Raw genomic sequence first — 14,845 nt, 5'->3', positions numbered from 1 at the left:
AAAAAAAAAAGAACTAGGTGGAAAACGAAAGTGAGATGGGCCCCAATGGACTATAAAATTGATGCCTAAGTCATATACCTTCAACTCACCTTATTATCATTTTAAATAACTTTCTCATATTACAGTTCTTACAATCTTTTTCCTCCATGAGAAATAATATCTCCATTATAATTATCTAGATAAGAGAGAGGAAAGATAAGGTGGTAGAAGGTAAGCTTGACTGGAAAAAGATATAGAAATAGAAATCATGATGGGAAAGATGAATATTGCATCAGCAATAAATCAATGAAGTTGAAACGTGACAAAAATTCCACTGTGAGAGCACTTGTACTAAATAACTAATCCCTAGACCTAAATGTATCAGTTAATTCCATACTCAAAATACTAGCTGTTGTAGTTTACACATAATTGTGGCAATTGATTTTAGTAATGATTATTAAATGAGTTTAAATCTATAGAAAATACCAAAAAAAAATGGTATGGCATTTATGAACCATCTAGAAACTTTTTTCCTCTGTGTTTTAACTTTAAATTATTATTTTATATTAATTTAATATTTCATTATATTCCTTTTTCCTTTTTTTCCCCCGCTTAGGCTGCTACTTTATTCTTACAACTCCTGTCTATCACATTTTCTCCCTACCCACTATCCTGCCTACAAAACTTCTTCGTCTTGGTTGCTTTACACAGTTCGGCCACTAGATGACCGCCTAAGAAAAAAGTCAACGTGAATGAAAAAAAGTAACAGATAATCTAGCTGGCAATGCCTCCCTTTCTACCCTTTTCAAGAACCAGAATGTGAATGTATGAGTATAAGAGAGTGTGTGTGTGCTCATTTGAAGAGCTTTTTATTGTTTTAAAGGGGAATTTCAAGTAGAAACAAAAGAAGACAGTAGTATGAACCTCCATGAAGCAAATCTGTTTCCTCTCCAATTCGAGGAATTTGATCCTCTCAGTTCTTCTTTTCCTCACCATAAACACTTTTACAGGGGAAGAATTCACATTACAGTTGACACAGGCAAAGACAGACGAGAGGTTTATTCTTTCTTTTAAGTAAACTGTTTTTCTAATGAATTGTAACTGAATACTATCCTTTCAAAGTATTTGTATTTTAATACTAATGGACTCTATGTATTTGAATTTTTAATTAACAAATTTTAAGAAATTTTAGACTCTGGTAGATGTTACTAGACTAGAATAAATTCTTAAGGAAATACTCTAATTTATAAATCTGACCTAAAATGAGCTTGTATGAATTATTTGAAAGGTTTCCAGAAGTTATGATAATGGTATCATGCCGAAATTTTTCATTTTCTCTACCATGATGTCAACAGGAATAATTGCATTGCTGTCGACAACACAAAACTGAAAAAGCTTTAGAAATTGGACAGAATTGACGAAACTGGCATGCAGTAGAATTCGCTTTGACTCGACAACAAATTACCACTTAGAAAGTTTGAACACAAGATGTATAACATGAGAACATACATTCTACATGCAAAATACATCATATTCGCACTCATCACGCAACACAGGGCACAGCACAGAACAAACCACAGGACACCACACTAGTTAGTGTGCCAAAGACTTTATCACCTACTTGTCAATAGAGGCTACTGAACAGTAAACCATTTTTATATTTCATAAAATATAAAACCAGTGGAAATCAACAGATTGCATCCAGAAAATGCATATCTGGCCTGCGTAGCAGATGAGTTACAAAATGAAACACAATGTCACAACAGTGGCAGCCCTTCTAGGGAAGGAAGTCAGTTGACTTAGTTTGTATTTCCAAAACTAAATGATGTTGAGAAGATTAATTTTAGGTGCTTGCTTTCTTAACATTAATTAGAAAATGACATTTGTGCTTGTTATAAATAATACAGGCACTCAGAATTATAAAAACAAGTTGCATTCCTGCTTTCTAAATCAGAAACATGGCATTATTCTTCAAAAATACCAAATTGATACCCTTAGTTACAACAAAAATGTCTTATCAATGAGTTTAGAAATTATTCATTTAGAGAAGGACTTGTAAAATGAGGAACTAATAATTTTTTCTTATGTGACCCAAAGCGTAGGAAAGTAAATGAGCCTGCCTATTCAGAGCCAATTTCTCTAAGGGATATACAGAATTACAATATGTCCTCAGCACATCAACATGTCAATTAATAAATATAGTATATGTACCCATGCAATATATGTATTATATAAATTAATATTAAACTAATTGGTCTTTTAAATTATTGACCTCAATATATATTGTTGAGTAAATATTTATTATAAATGAAATCTTATATTCATATTTAGGGAAAGAATCATAGCCCAGAAGCTTCCTTAGAAATCACTTAACCTATTGGATTTATTTTATGAAATTATCCTTTCATGCATCTATTCGCTCGGCCCATATGTATCCAAAATATTTTATAAAATAGACATTTTAATATACTCAGTCATATAAAGAAATGACTATCACGTTATCTTGTACTAAGAAATATAGATTTTTGGAACACATGTACAAAAGCACACAATTACGATCTGTATCCGAAAAAAATAAACGATAGGTTGCACTCAGAAGGCAGAACTGAGGATCATGTCACAGGGATGACATGTAAGTTAGATGCTGAAGGGTGAGTAGGAGTTTGCGCAGGGAACGAGGACAGGGCAAGCCCAGGCCAAGGGCAGTGCAGGGCCTGCCGCGCCCCGGCTTATCCCAGCTGCAGGAAGCCGCCCCCTCCCGGACTTACTTTCTTCTGACACATTGTCCTCTGTCCCTTCACACTCTAAAGAAAAAGAAAGCTCAACACCTTGAAGCATAAAAATAAATCTTACAAAGATTGCCACTGTCATGTCGATTAGAAGTTCCACCATTTTAAATGGCCCCTTGTTATTACATATTATAAAGGTATCTCAGTTTATTTTTAAATCTTCAGTTATTCAATGTATGAGTTACTTTCAATTTTATGCTATCAATTAAAGTGGAAAACATTCTGGCAGTTTCTGAAAAAGACTAAACAGAGCTACCATGGGCCCCAGCAATTCCACTCCTAGATATATACCCTAAAGAAATGAAAGTGTATGTCCACACAAAAATCTTTAAACAAATGTTAAGAGCAGCCATACTCATAATGCTGGAAACAACCCAAATATCCATCATCTGGTGAACAGAAAAATAAAATGTAATCTATTCATATAATGGAATATTATTCAGTCACGAAAAGGAATGAAGTACTGATGCATATTACAAAATGGATGAAACTTAAAAATATTTAGCCACGGGAAAGAAGCCAGTGCAAAAAAAAAAAACACACACACATTATATGATTTAATTTATATGCAATATCCAAAGTAGGAGAATCTGTGGAGAGAGTAGCTTAGTGATTTCCTGTGGCAGAAAGAGTTGGGGAGACATGTAGGCAACTGCTAAAAGGTAGAGAGTTTTTTTGAATGGAGGGAGTGATGAAAATATTCAAGAGTTAGACCGTGGTGATGGCTGCCCAGTTCTACAAACATACTAAAAAACACTGAGTCGTGCATTTTAAACGGGTGAATTGTGTGGTCTGTGACTTGTAGCCGTGTGGAAAGTTACTCTGGTGGACTGTAGTGTTTATTGTGACACTTCGTTGTGAAATACTTGGCAGGTCAGTCTTATTTATGGACAGTCCCTACTGTCGTAACAGTGTCTTCAGCAACATTCCCCTTTTTTTTAATAAGGCAGAATTCATTGGAATATATTGGGAAACATCCTATTTTAAAGGTCACTAAAATTCTTTTTTTAATGACGTCAAGTGCAATTTATTCAGTAGGCAGTATTGTGTGACAATAAATAACACTGCCTCGAAGTTGAACAATGTAATTCAACCAGTCTTTGGGTAATAATGTGTATTAGTATAGATGGTCCCCATTTTATTTTATTTATTTGCAAGACAGTGAAGCCGGCCTAGATATTCAGCTCCAAAGTTGTATGACTCCATGACAAAAATGACATGGCAAAATAATGAACCCATGTGATGAGCTCTGTGACTGTTCAATTAATTGGTGTCAAAATAGTTTTCAGTATTTTTTTAATTTCATCACTATGCTGAGCACTTGTCTTCAATAACAACAAAAAAAGATTTCATTCATGATCCTGTTACATCCTTTTCATTGCACAGATTAAAGGTTTGTAAAAGTATAGAACAGAAATATTTCTATTCAGAACATTAAGAAAATTGCTCCTGAGAAACTCTTACCGTCTCAATAGAGCAAAGACATAATTAGAGGAAACAGAGTAAAATATACTTAAAAATACTGCAGAGCAGTTACTATTTTTCGATTAGCAATTTACTCCATCTTGTGGTAAATCCCAAGAAAGAATTTTCTTTTCCTTTGATGTATCTGGCATGGCACTTCACTTAAATAATTATCATTTAACAACTAAATTTAAATAATCATCACCACAAGCACCACAGTGAAATTTACTTAGAAAATCAACATTTTGTCTAGAATACCAAGTAAAGAATATGAAAAGGAATGAGATGCAGTGCGACATTTGTCTCTTTAAATAATAGTGGTGAGTATGTTCCCTGATTATATTTTCCTTGATCATTTGAGTCATAAACAGCCTCTATATTTTATGAAACTCTATCAGAATTAATGAGGAGAAAATGCTATAACTTTCCGCATTTACCTCAAAATGCATATAAAAGATGATTTCTTTTATATTATATTAGTTACCCTTATATGCTACTTTACTATCATTTTATAATAATGGAAAATTTTTAATTTTGAGGCCAACTGTGTATATATAGCTTTAAGATTAAAAACTTACCTCAGAAATAGAAAAAAATATTGGCTTTGAGACCTTATTCTAGTGCCAGTCATCCTGTTTTTTTAAAATTTTTATTTACTAAGTATTAATCTCAAATAGAGAAACAATGCCCTAATTCTAGGCCAACCAAATTATGCAGACACTTAGGATTTAGGATGAAACAGATTATCTCAAGATCAGTTAGAAAAGACAGCAATTTACTGTCAATTTTTTCTATGTCTTAGTCCCCTTAACAGGCCTGTATTTGTCTGTTCTCTATCTATCTATCCATGTATCTCTTCATCAGATGAAGATAACTCACACAAATACAAGGATAGGTACATATCTAGCTGTATACCTTGGCTTGTATATTTCTAAATCACATAGCTGCACTTATATTTTTTATAAGTTAAAATGCATTCTTAAGGAAAAATACACTTACTGCCCTCTAGAGGTATGAAACAGTAGTGTAATAAGTGTAGATGTTGCTGGGCACATACAGTTTAAAGCATGTTAGGCATATTTAAACTCTTCTTCACAAACATGATCTGTTTGAAATTAAATAGACAAATTAGAATAATTTACCTTTGGAGAGTAAGATTTTAAAGTAATATGAAAAATAAAACAATGAGTAAAATTACAAGTTTCAATATAAAAACACTCGTTTTAGAGATGTTTTTACATATAGTTTTATCTCCATGAAAAATTTGACAGCCGTTGGCAAAATGTTTGATTTCCTATGCCTCAGCTGTATAAGGGGTGAGGTATAGATTGGTTTGAGGTGCAGCCCGAAGAATAAATCAAAAACTGTATAAAATCTCCTTTAGTTCCGATAGTTCTACGGTATGAAATACAACAGTATTGGTTGAAAACAGTACTGATTGATCAAAGTCATAGTCACACAGCATAAAGACTTAGAAAGTAATTATTAAAAGATGTGGTAGACAATATTTGCATACAAATAGGTAATAGATTTGTACAAAATAACCATAATATCAATCAATAAAAATTAATGCTCAAATAAATTTAAATTGTACTTTAACATCAAGACCTAAGGTCATAAACTCAAAAGAGGACAAGGTCTGAGTGGCTATTGAAATTCAACGATAAAAAAACCATAGAGGGCTAGAGCTGATGGCACATCAGGTATGCAGGCCACATGAGAGGGAGATGATGCAGCCCAAGCATATTATTTTCATGCAGGAATAAGGGCCCAGATGCCAGATACTCAATTTTCCACACATGTCACATTTTAGAGAAGTGATTAAAGTATTGTGTATTTGGGGGAGAAAATAAATCCTTCCCTTCCCAAGTAAACAACTATAGCTGTCATTGAAAATAAAGGCAATGTTTAAAGTGCTAAGAAAATAAATATACTTAGGCAATTTTAGCTTAACTAAGAAATGGAAGGTTGTTTGTGTCAGTGAGCCAGGTCTATAAAATGAACACATACACCACACAATTTATTTAAAAAAAAAAAAGTTACTGGGGAAATGGTTCAGCAAGTGCTCCAGACAGATAAATATTAACCTCACTCCTGTGTTTATAATATGTTTGCATATGAAAGAGCCCATTATTTTTAATTTTTCTGTCATGTTCTTATTTATCTGTTCCTTGCACGTTATATGGAAGAAATCGTATGCTATGGTTACATCTCAGATTTATCTTAAAAAATCAAGGATCTGGCGATCTTTTGTGTCAATATATTATAATGATCTCTAAGGAAAATTTTTTTAAAATACATAGCCATGACACTTAATATTTTTCAGAAAAGCAGGTAGACTCTAAATCCAGTTATGAATATGGGAAAGGATTTTAAAAATTTGCAAAAGAACAGTGACTTTAAACCACTATTTCAGTATTACTCAAGTATTTTTGAGTGTGTATGCCCAATCTATGAATATAAAATAACAAAACTGCTAAACGCAGAATGTTGTTACTTTAGATTCATATGATAGCAATCCACATGGAATTTGTAAATTTCAAACCAGAAATTAAACATATGATCTAAGAAAAATGCGTACATTTATTATGACATGAGACAGAATATTTTAAAATCCAAACTATACCAGAAAATTTGAAAGCTGTGATTACCATATATACATGCAATTATTAACTTTCTCTTACGAATGTACAAACCATATTTCTTCTAGTAGGGGACCATGAGAAAAGTGGTACTTGTGTGACATCAACCCATCATATTTACCTTCAGAGGTTAAAAAATAATTGAGTCCCCTTCCTTTCCTTCTCCTTGGCGAATGTGTGTTTTTGAGTGGGGATGGCTAATTTTTCAGAAACTATACTAATCAGTGAGCAATGGAAGGAAGGGAAGATTAATAAGATCGAGGCAGTCATTTTTATCTCTGCTTATGCTTTTTTTCTACAGTTAGGTAAAAGTTTTACAGTGTCTGTCTATTAGCCCATCAAGCAAAGTATACATTACCAGAGGCAATTTTACACAGTACAAAGTATGGTTGTCACTGTGTTAGTATGGACTGAATTATCTAAGAATACAACTACTGTGTAAAGTAAGAGAAAATTTCTTCTGTTTAGCATTGCGCACCATTAATACAAATTTAGGATGATTTAAGATGATTACTGTGTTGCCGGAGTCGGTGACTGGCACATACTTATCGGTGCAAGAATCCCTCTTTTCCATTCTGTTTTCTTGAGTAGTCACCTGAGCATTTACGTTCTGAAATACATGCCCCTTTATCATTCATTGTTTCCCTCTGTTTCTTTTTCATATTACAATTAGGATATTATAGTCATTATTTTAAATATATCATTATAGATAGTTGTATTTACTCTGAATTTCACTTCACAGTAGTATCAGAAGCGTTACAAAATATTTACTGTAAAAATGAGGTACTGGATCAGATAGTTTGAAAATTATGGTCTTAATGAGTTAATGGATAATTATCATGAGAGAAAAAAAGCAAAATCAGTACTCTTTTCATGAAAAAGATCAGTTTAATCAATATGGATGGTTGACACACCAAAAGAAATATGATAGAATATTCAACTAGATAATAACCTTCATTCACATAAATTATAGAGAAAAAAATAGCCCAATTATTGACACATTGAAGGAACTGGAAGAAATCTGCTCCAATTTCAACTTTCTCTATGGCCACAGAGAATAATGAACAAGGAGCCATGCTTATGAGTAGACAAAGGAGTTATTCTCCAAGAGCAGAGTAGGCGTCTAATCAAGGAATTTACTGGAGGGTCTCCGAAATTGTGTCCCACAGGGTTTCATCATTGCTATGGACCAGTGACTGCTGTGTGTCTCCCATTCTTTCCTTTTCTAAAAACCAGTATTTTATTACAGTTATCTTGCTCCACTAATGTTTATGCATATGGGGTGGGGGTGGGGCAGCTAACGAATTTATTACTGTGTCTGTTGCCAAACCATTAGAAACTCCATCTAGAATCGACCGCATTATCCAGATACCTTGAACTTTGAGTCGAACTCAGCAGATGATGCAACTTTGAAGTATTTTTCATAATAATGAATGAGTATTTTAACCTATAGGGAAAATATTGTTCATGGTTACTTGGGTGGACAGATTTGAACTGTGGCTGAAACCTACTATCCATCACCCCTTATTCATTCTTTCCTTCCTCCTGTGGTAATGGAGGCCGTCCTTTCCCCTGCCTCATCCCCAAGGTTTAGCTGGGCATAGAAATGACATTTCTCAGCTTCCCTTTTAGTTAGATATGGTCACATGACTAGGTTTTGCCCAACTTCTGGATGATTTTGTTGTAGACAAGACCACCTTCCCTAAACTCGTTCTTTCTTGCTGGTGAGATGATGTATGTGGCAGAACTTCTGCTTCGACTATGCAGACAGAGATGGTGCCTTAGCACTGAGCGAATCTGTCCATATTTTTATGGCTTCTAGTTTCCTTCCATTGTTAAAGAAAATTATTTCCTCTTTCAAAATTATATATATTTTATCATGTATTTTCTTCTCGACCTTTTAAAGTTTCTGTTTGTTTGTTTTGATTTAGACCTTTCTCCTCTGTTGGTTGCTGGTAAAGCACGTGAGCTCCGGTGGCATCATACTGAGTGGTCCAGGCCACCGGTGAGTTCTCCACCCCTCTGAGCCTAACTCACTTTCTCTTTCAAATGTGAATAATAATAGTATTCACCTCATAGGATTTTCTGAGAAGAGTAGATGACGAGTCAAAAATGCTGATCAGAATTCTAAACAAATATTACACATCATCACAAACGTGCATTTTTTTAAATAAAAACGGATTTCAATAAACTATCCCAAAATAATGCCAGTATTATATTTTAAGAATTTAAGTAGCAAAACAATATACCTACATTGTTACACAATTAAACCATAATCCTGGTTTATAAAAATGCTGAATTCTCTGTGTGTGCTCACATGCACACATGTACATCTGAATAAACATGATGACTGTCTGTAAGAGCAGGAATCACATCATTAGTTGTAACCACCTCACAGTGGGCCGGGGCGGAGGAGTTTTGAGGGACATGCCTTTTTAAATGGATTATGTGAGATTATCGGTTTCTTAATTATTTTTATTATTTTAATATAAATGCTTTTAAGAGAAGCAATTATAATTAAAGATAGAAATTTCTAGATAGACAGAAATCAAATCTATTTTCACGTCCCATTTGCTTTATGGAACATGAAATTGTTAATTACATTTTAACAAGTCAGAATATTTTTTTAAAAGTCTGCCTCACAGGGTTTTCTGAGCTCTTGTATGATTTAAAGTACTAGAAGCTTCTTCCGTGCAGTTGCTAGGTAACAGCCCTTTGTAAAGCAGTGAAGGACGGTAAAAAGTGAGCCGAACCCATCTCGTCGTGGGCTTTGAATTACGGGAATCAAATCCCCTTTGGAGAATAGCTTTTAAACAGAAACACAAACCAGGGTAAATTTTAAAACTTGAATGTTATTTGTTTTTATTTCACGAGGAAAAAGTTTATTACAGAGACCAACTGAACAATTTGTGTTATAAAAATCTCTCATGTATCGTTTGTTTTTGAGAGTCCACTTATAACCATGAGGGTTGATTTCTATCAAAATCGCTTTTTCTTAGAGGAAAATAGATAATCTCTAACAATTGAGTTTTATTTTTATCCTGTTGTTTTAATCAATAAAATACCAATCTATGAATGTGTGTGTGTGCGCATACACACGTGTATCAATGTACACACATTAGAGACTTTTGCCAGTTCTAGGATTGTGAGCCATTCATTGACTAAATGGCTAAAAATAGGTTAAAGTAAAACTTTAAAAGTCATTTAGGTTCGCAAGATCTAAATATAAGAATGCTTATTTAATACATAGAATTCAACCTAGTTTGATACAGATTTATTTCACTTTGCTAATAATAACTATAAAAAGCATTTTTGTTTTTTTCTAATTGCTTGAATCTTTATATTATTTTAATGCTGTAATTTTTTTAAATGTATCCTACTAATTAATGCTCAAAAGGGAAATCCTTTCCTGAATCCTGAAGCAAAACAGTTTTAATTTTATTAATCTCCCTTTCTTTTCAACGTGTCAAAAAAACAGCAATCTTAATATTTTATGAGAAATCCTTTTCCTCAGAAGTCTAATTTTTTAGGTTCTAACCAAAAGTATTCTTTCCTCATGAATTCATTATAGTTATTGATATCATGAAAGTGAATGATATAATTATTGAATCATTTTAATAGTAATATAATAATAATACGAAACAATATGTCAGCTTTACTGCTGTGTATATGAATGCATTCTTAAACCTCACTAATTATATACCTACATAGAATTATACCTCAATGATGTATATCGTATTAAACAGTTTACAGATAAAGAATCATGCTCAAAAGTAAATTGCCTAAATTCATTATTAACTTAAATTCAGACTGCCTAGAAATAACTCTATAAAAGCTACATACAACTCTAAAATTGATTAACCAAGCACATTAAAATGAGTAACATACTCTGCACCTGAAACTAATATAAAATAATATTGACTGTCAACTCTTAATTGAAAAAAAATTTTTAATAATAAAATAAGTGACATATTCTAGTGTTTTTCCCTCTCCCGATGCCACTTTAAAGGTGACTACTTGCTACCAGATGGACAGATGGTTCAAACAGCCATTAAATTGAACTGATGATTAAAAAAATATACAACCGTCTCGTTCCCCAAACACTCATCATTTAATGAGAAGGTTTGGGAGGAATGTGGCCAAGCTCGATCTTGAAATCTATTCCGTTACTTTTCAATCGCACAAAAAAGACTGTAGCTGGACTAACATGATCTGAGTCACTGATTCAAAGTGATTTTGAAAGATCCGTAGGAGCTTTATTAGCAGCAAATATGCTGTAATAAATGTTATAAAGGAAATAAACGCAGTGCTCTAAAAAGATTAAAAAAGGACACCACTCCTGCCCCAGGGGCATCAAGAAAACATGGCCAAGGAAGCGACGTTTAAACTGAGATTTTAAGGAAAATTGGGAATACAGCAGTTGAAAGGTGAGGAAAGTGTATAAGATTATTTACAGAAATACAAAATCAGAGAGGTCGGAGGATATTTAAATTTTTATGGAAATAAATTAACAAAAGGAGATTCGACGGTTAAGGAGAGAATATTACAAGGCTGCTGGTAAGACGAGATCCGGCCCAGACATGGAAGGGAACCCTACTGTCACAGGAAGAAGGCAGGATGTGATGCGTGAAAATAAAGTAAAATTTAGAAAATATGGCAGCAAAAATTTGAGGAAATTTTCACATATTGGCTTCCCATATGTAAGAATTAGGAAATGGGCTAAAGTTTGAAACTGTAACCGAAAGCGTTGTTTGGATGAGGAAAAACTTCCACAATGTTATAACGGGCCTTCTGGAGTGGCCTGAACTTTAAGTTGGTGGTGACATGAATGTGACCCACTGAGCAATTAATTTTTTCCAGCTGTGCTCAGTCAAGAAGCAAGAAAAGAGGATCCACTGTGTAGGATTTTTGTATGTTTATTTTCTATCGGGAGCCATAAAGACATAAAAACAAAGGAAATTAGTAGGCCACTCTGAGGTTGATGGAAATGACAGATGATAGACTTCGGAGGGCAGAAGGAGGTGAGACCCCAGAGGTGAGACCCAGGGAGAATCTAGACTGACGAAGGCTTCTCAGCTCTTCCAGAGAAAGGACCGACCTTCAGCTTTTCAAGTTCCAGCCAGACACAGATACATATGCAGTTCCACTGTGCATATCTCATAGTGAACTCCTGGCTCGTGGGGCTCGCCTATGATTTTGATGCGACCCAAACTAGCCTACACGCCTTCCAAAGACACAGCATACTGATGATGCACTTGAATGTCGCGGCAATGTCATAACGTTATCAAAGTTTCTAGATGCTTACTCCCGGTTGCTGTGTTTACCTTGTAGCTTCTTAAAAGTCTATAGACTGAAACGGACCTTCAGGCTACATTAAAAGTCCTGATGAAGTAGAAGGAGAGTATTTAGATGGTGCTGGATAAGCAAAAGAGAAAGACAGAAGATGGGGTTTGGGTACTGTGAGGTTTGAAGAGTGTAAGTAAGACCGGAACCGTCTGAGAAGATGTCAAGGTCCTGGCATATGCTCCAGGACATATACTTGCCACTATCACTCACAATACTCCTGTCAGTTAGCCTGGAAAATAGATTTTCCGAATCAAGCATTCTATGCAGATTAAAACATGACATAATCTTAATACTTATAGAAATGCGGTGTAAAGTAGGAAGATGCTACAAATGCTGTCCTGTACTTGATTTAAAAGGTCATTGCATTTGGAATCATTAAGGTGTAAGTGTGAATCTCATGAATTTAAGCATGTAAGTCTTTGGGCAGCTATGTCCAGTATCATGTTAGACAAGCGGGTATAGTTATATCTATCTTATCGAAATGTAAACTTCAGACTGAAATAGCATAGGATAGCATGCATTAACTTATAAATTCCCATAAGAAGTAAAGGGGTTTTTTTTCTTTTATAAATATAGACAATAAATGGAAATATGCTCTTGTGAATCCACACCCTTCTCTTTACCAATGAGAGAAGATGCTATAATTTGCTAGTCCTCCCTGGCAAAGTATGGCCCACAGCCACATTTATGGGTGTCATGTATAACCCGTGACAGCTAGTTTTGGCAGTGCCATTACTCTGGACAAAATTGCAAAGGAAACTCTCACTTCATTTCTTATATCAGGAATTTAAGACACACTTATCGGTCACTACTTATGTTTAGGAAGTCTCCCATCTTAACCAAATCTTTCTCTTTCCCTGCAAAATATCTATCCTTACTGAATTACATAGGTAAGTAGATTGTCAGATGGCAGGTAGGTAGGTAGGTAGATATAAATTAGATAGATGGGTGATAGATAGATAGATAGATAGATAGATAGATAGATAGATAGATGAGAGACAGATGAAAGATAGATGATAGATAGTGATAGAGTGATACATAGATGATAGATAGATAGATAGATAGATAGATAGATAGATAGATAGATATAGATATGATAGATAGATGATAGATGATAGAGATGATAGATGATAGATAGATTAGATAGATAGATAGATAGATAGATAGATAGATAGATAGATAGATAGATAGATAGATAGATAGATAGATAGATGGATTCTACTATCAACTTGATATTCATCTAACAATCTGAAAAAAGTAACATACAAAAAATTGTTGAAATTCCAGTTTCACCAGGAGGCATATGAACTTTAAAGGGAGTTTCTTAATCCAAAATAAGGTTAATTTAATGGGATAATTGAGCCAAATGTTTTGTCTTGCCAACTCCTGGCTGTTATGGATTGTGCTTCCGATTGTGTTCGGCCTTCCACTGAACAGCCCTGCAACTCTCTGACATGGTGTTGACATCATTTGAGTCCAAGAAATAAACTCAGCTTGGCGTTTCAGTCATTCACTGTCGATGCCACTGTTCTGACCTTAGGAGATAATCCGACGGGCTGCTAAAAAGTCTGTCTTAGAGGAAGTAAATTTTGGAAAAAATAAACCAATTTAAATTATTAAATGATAAATCCATGGGTAATCTCGAGGCAATTATAAAAATAAAATTTGTAAATGCGCAATAAAGAAATTAAACTTTTGTTAGTTAAAAGCACCATAAACATAACCCAGAGACAACTTGCAAACTGAAAAATTGCCATATATAAAAGTCAAAATGTTAATAATTTTGACACATCTCTATAATTCACTAACAGAAAAATAGTCACGCGTATAGAAAATAAGGGCACAAGGTTGTACTTTACACACAAATGCAAACACAAATTAAATAGACAACACATACGTAAAATGGACAACTGTTCATAATCAAAAATTAAAGATTAAAATGAACTAGTAGCAGCAATGCCACACGTTAACAACACACATCCTGGAGACTGAGGGCGCAGATTCAAATCCTGGCCCTACCGCTTCATATGGCACCGTCAGCATTTCGCTCAGTATCTTTGTGTCTCAGTTTCCTCATCGGTAAAGTGGGAATGATAATAGAATCTCCCCGCGGTGGTCAGCTTCCCGGACGGCCACTCCTGGTTTCACACCTGTGCTGTCTATCAGACAGTTCCCAGCATGAGCTCCAGAGCAGCACTCTGCACGGCACGCGTGTGACATGACAGGCTGCTGGAGACAATGCGTGATGCAGAAGACACGACCAGGACCTGTCTCTCGAGTCCTGGCGCCCTGTCCACTTCATTGTGGAACGCGACTTGTATCTTTGAGAGACATTTCGTACATTTTTGCACTTGTTTTATTTTGCTGAATTTAGCGTTGCTTTTTAACAGTCTCACTGGATCTTTAAAGTTTTTGAATCTTGTAATATACTCCACATACTGTAGTAGTAAGAAACTCTGAGTCAAGCGGGGTGCTTATCACCAGAGATGTAAAGCAGTTAAGAAATTCATACTCTGGAGTTAAGTGAACATCTAAGCAGTTAAAATGAAATACTTAACTGCTATAATACAATTCATAATAAACGTGAGGACATACAGAAAAGAGACGAGAGTTGCAAAGATAAAA

The sequence above is a fragment of the Pteropus medius genome, unplaced genomic scaffold (assembly GCF_902729225.1).
Source record: "Pteropus medius unplaced genomic scaffold, Ma_sr-lr_union100, whole genome shotgun sequence".
Taxonomy (NCBI): domain Eukaryota; kingdom Metazoa; phylum Chordata; class Mammalia; order Chiroptera; family Pteropodidae; genus Pteropus; species Pteropus medius.
Note: the sequence above shows the minus strand (reverse complement) of the source record.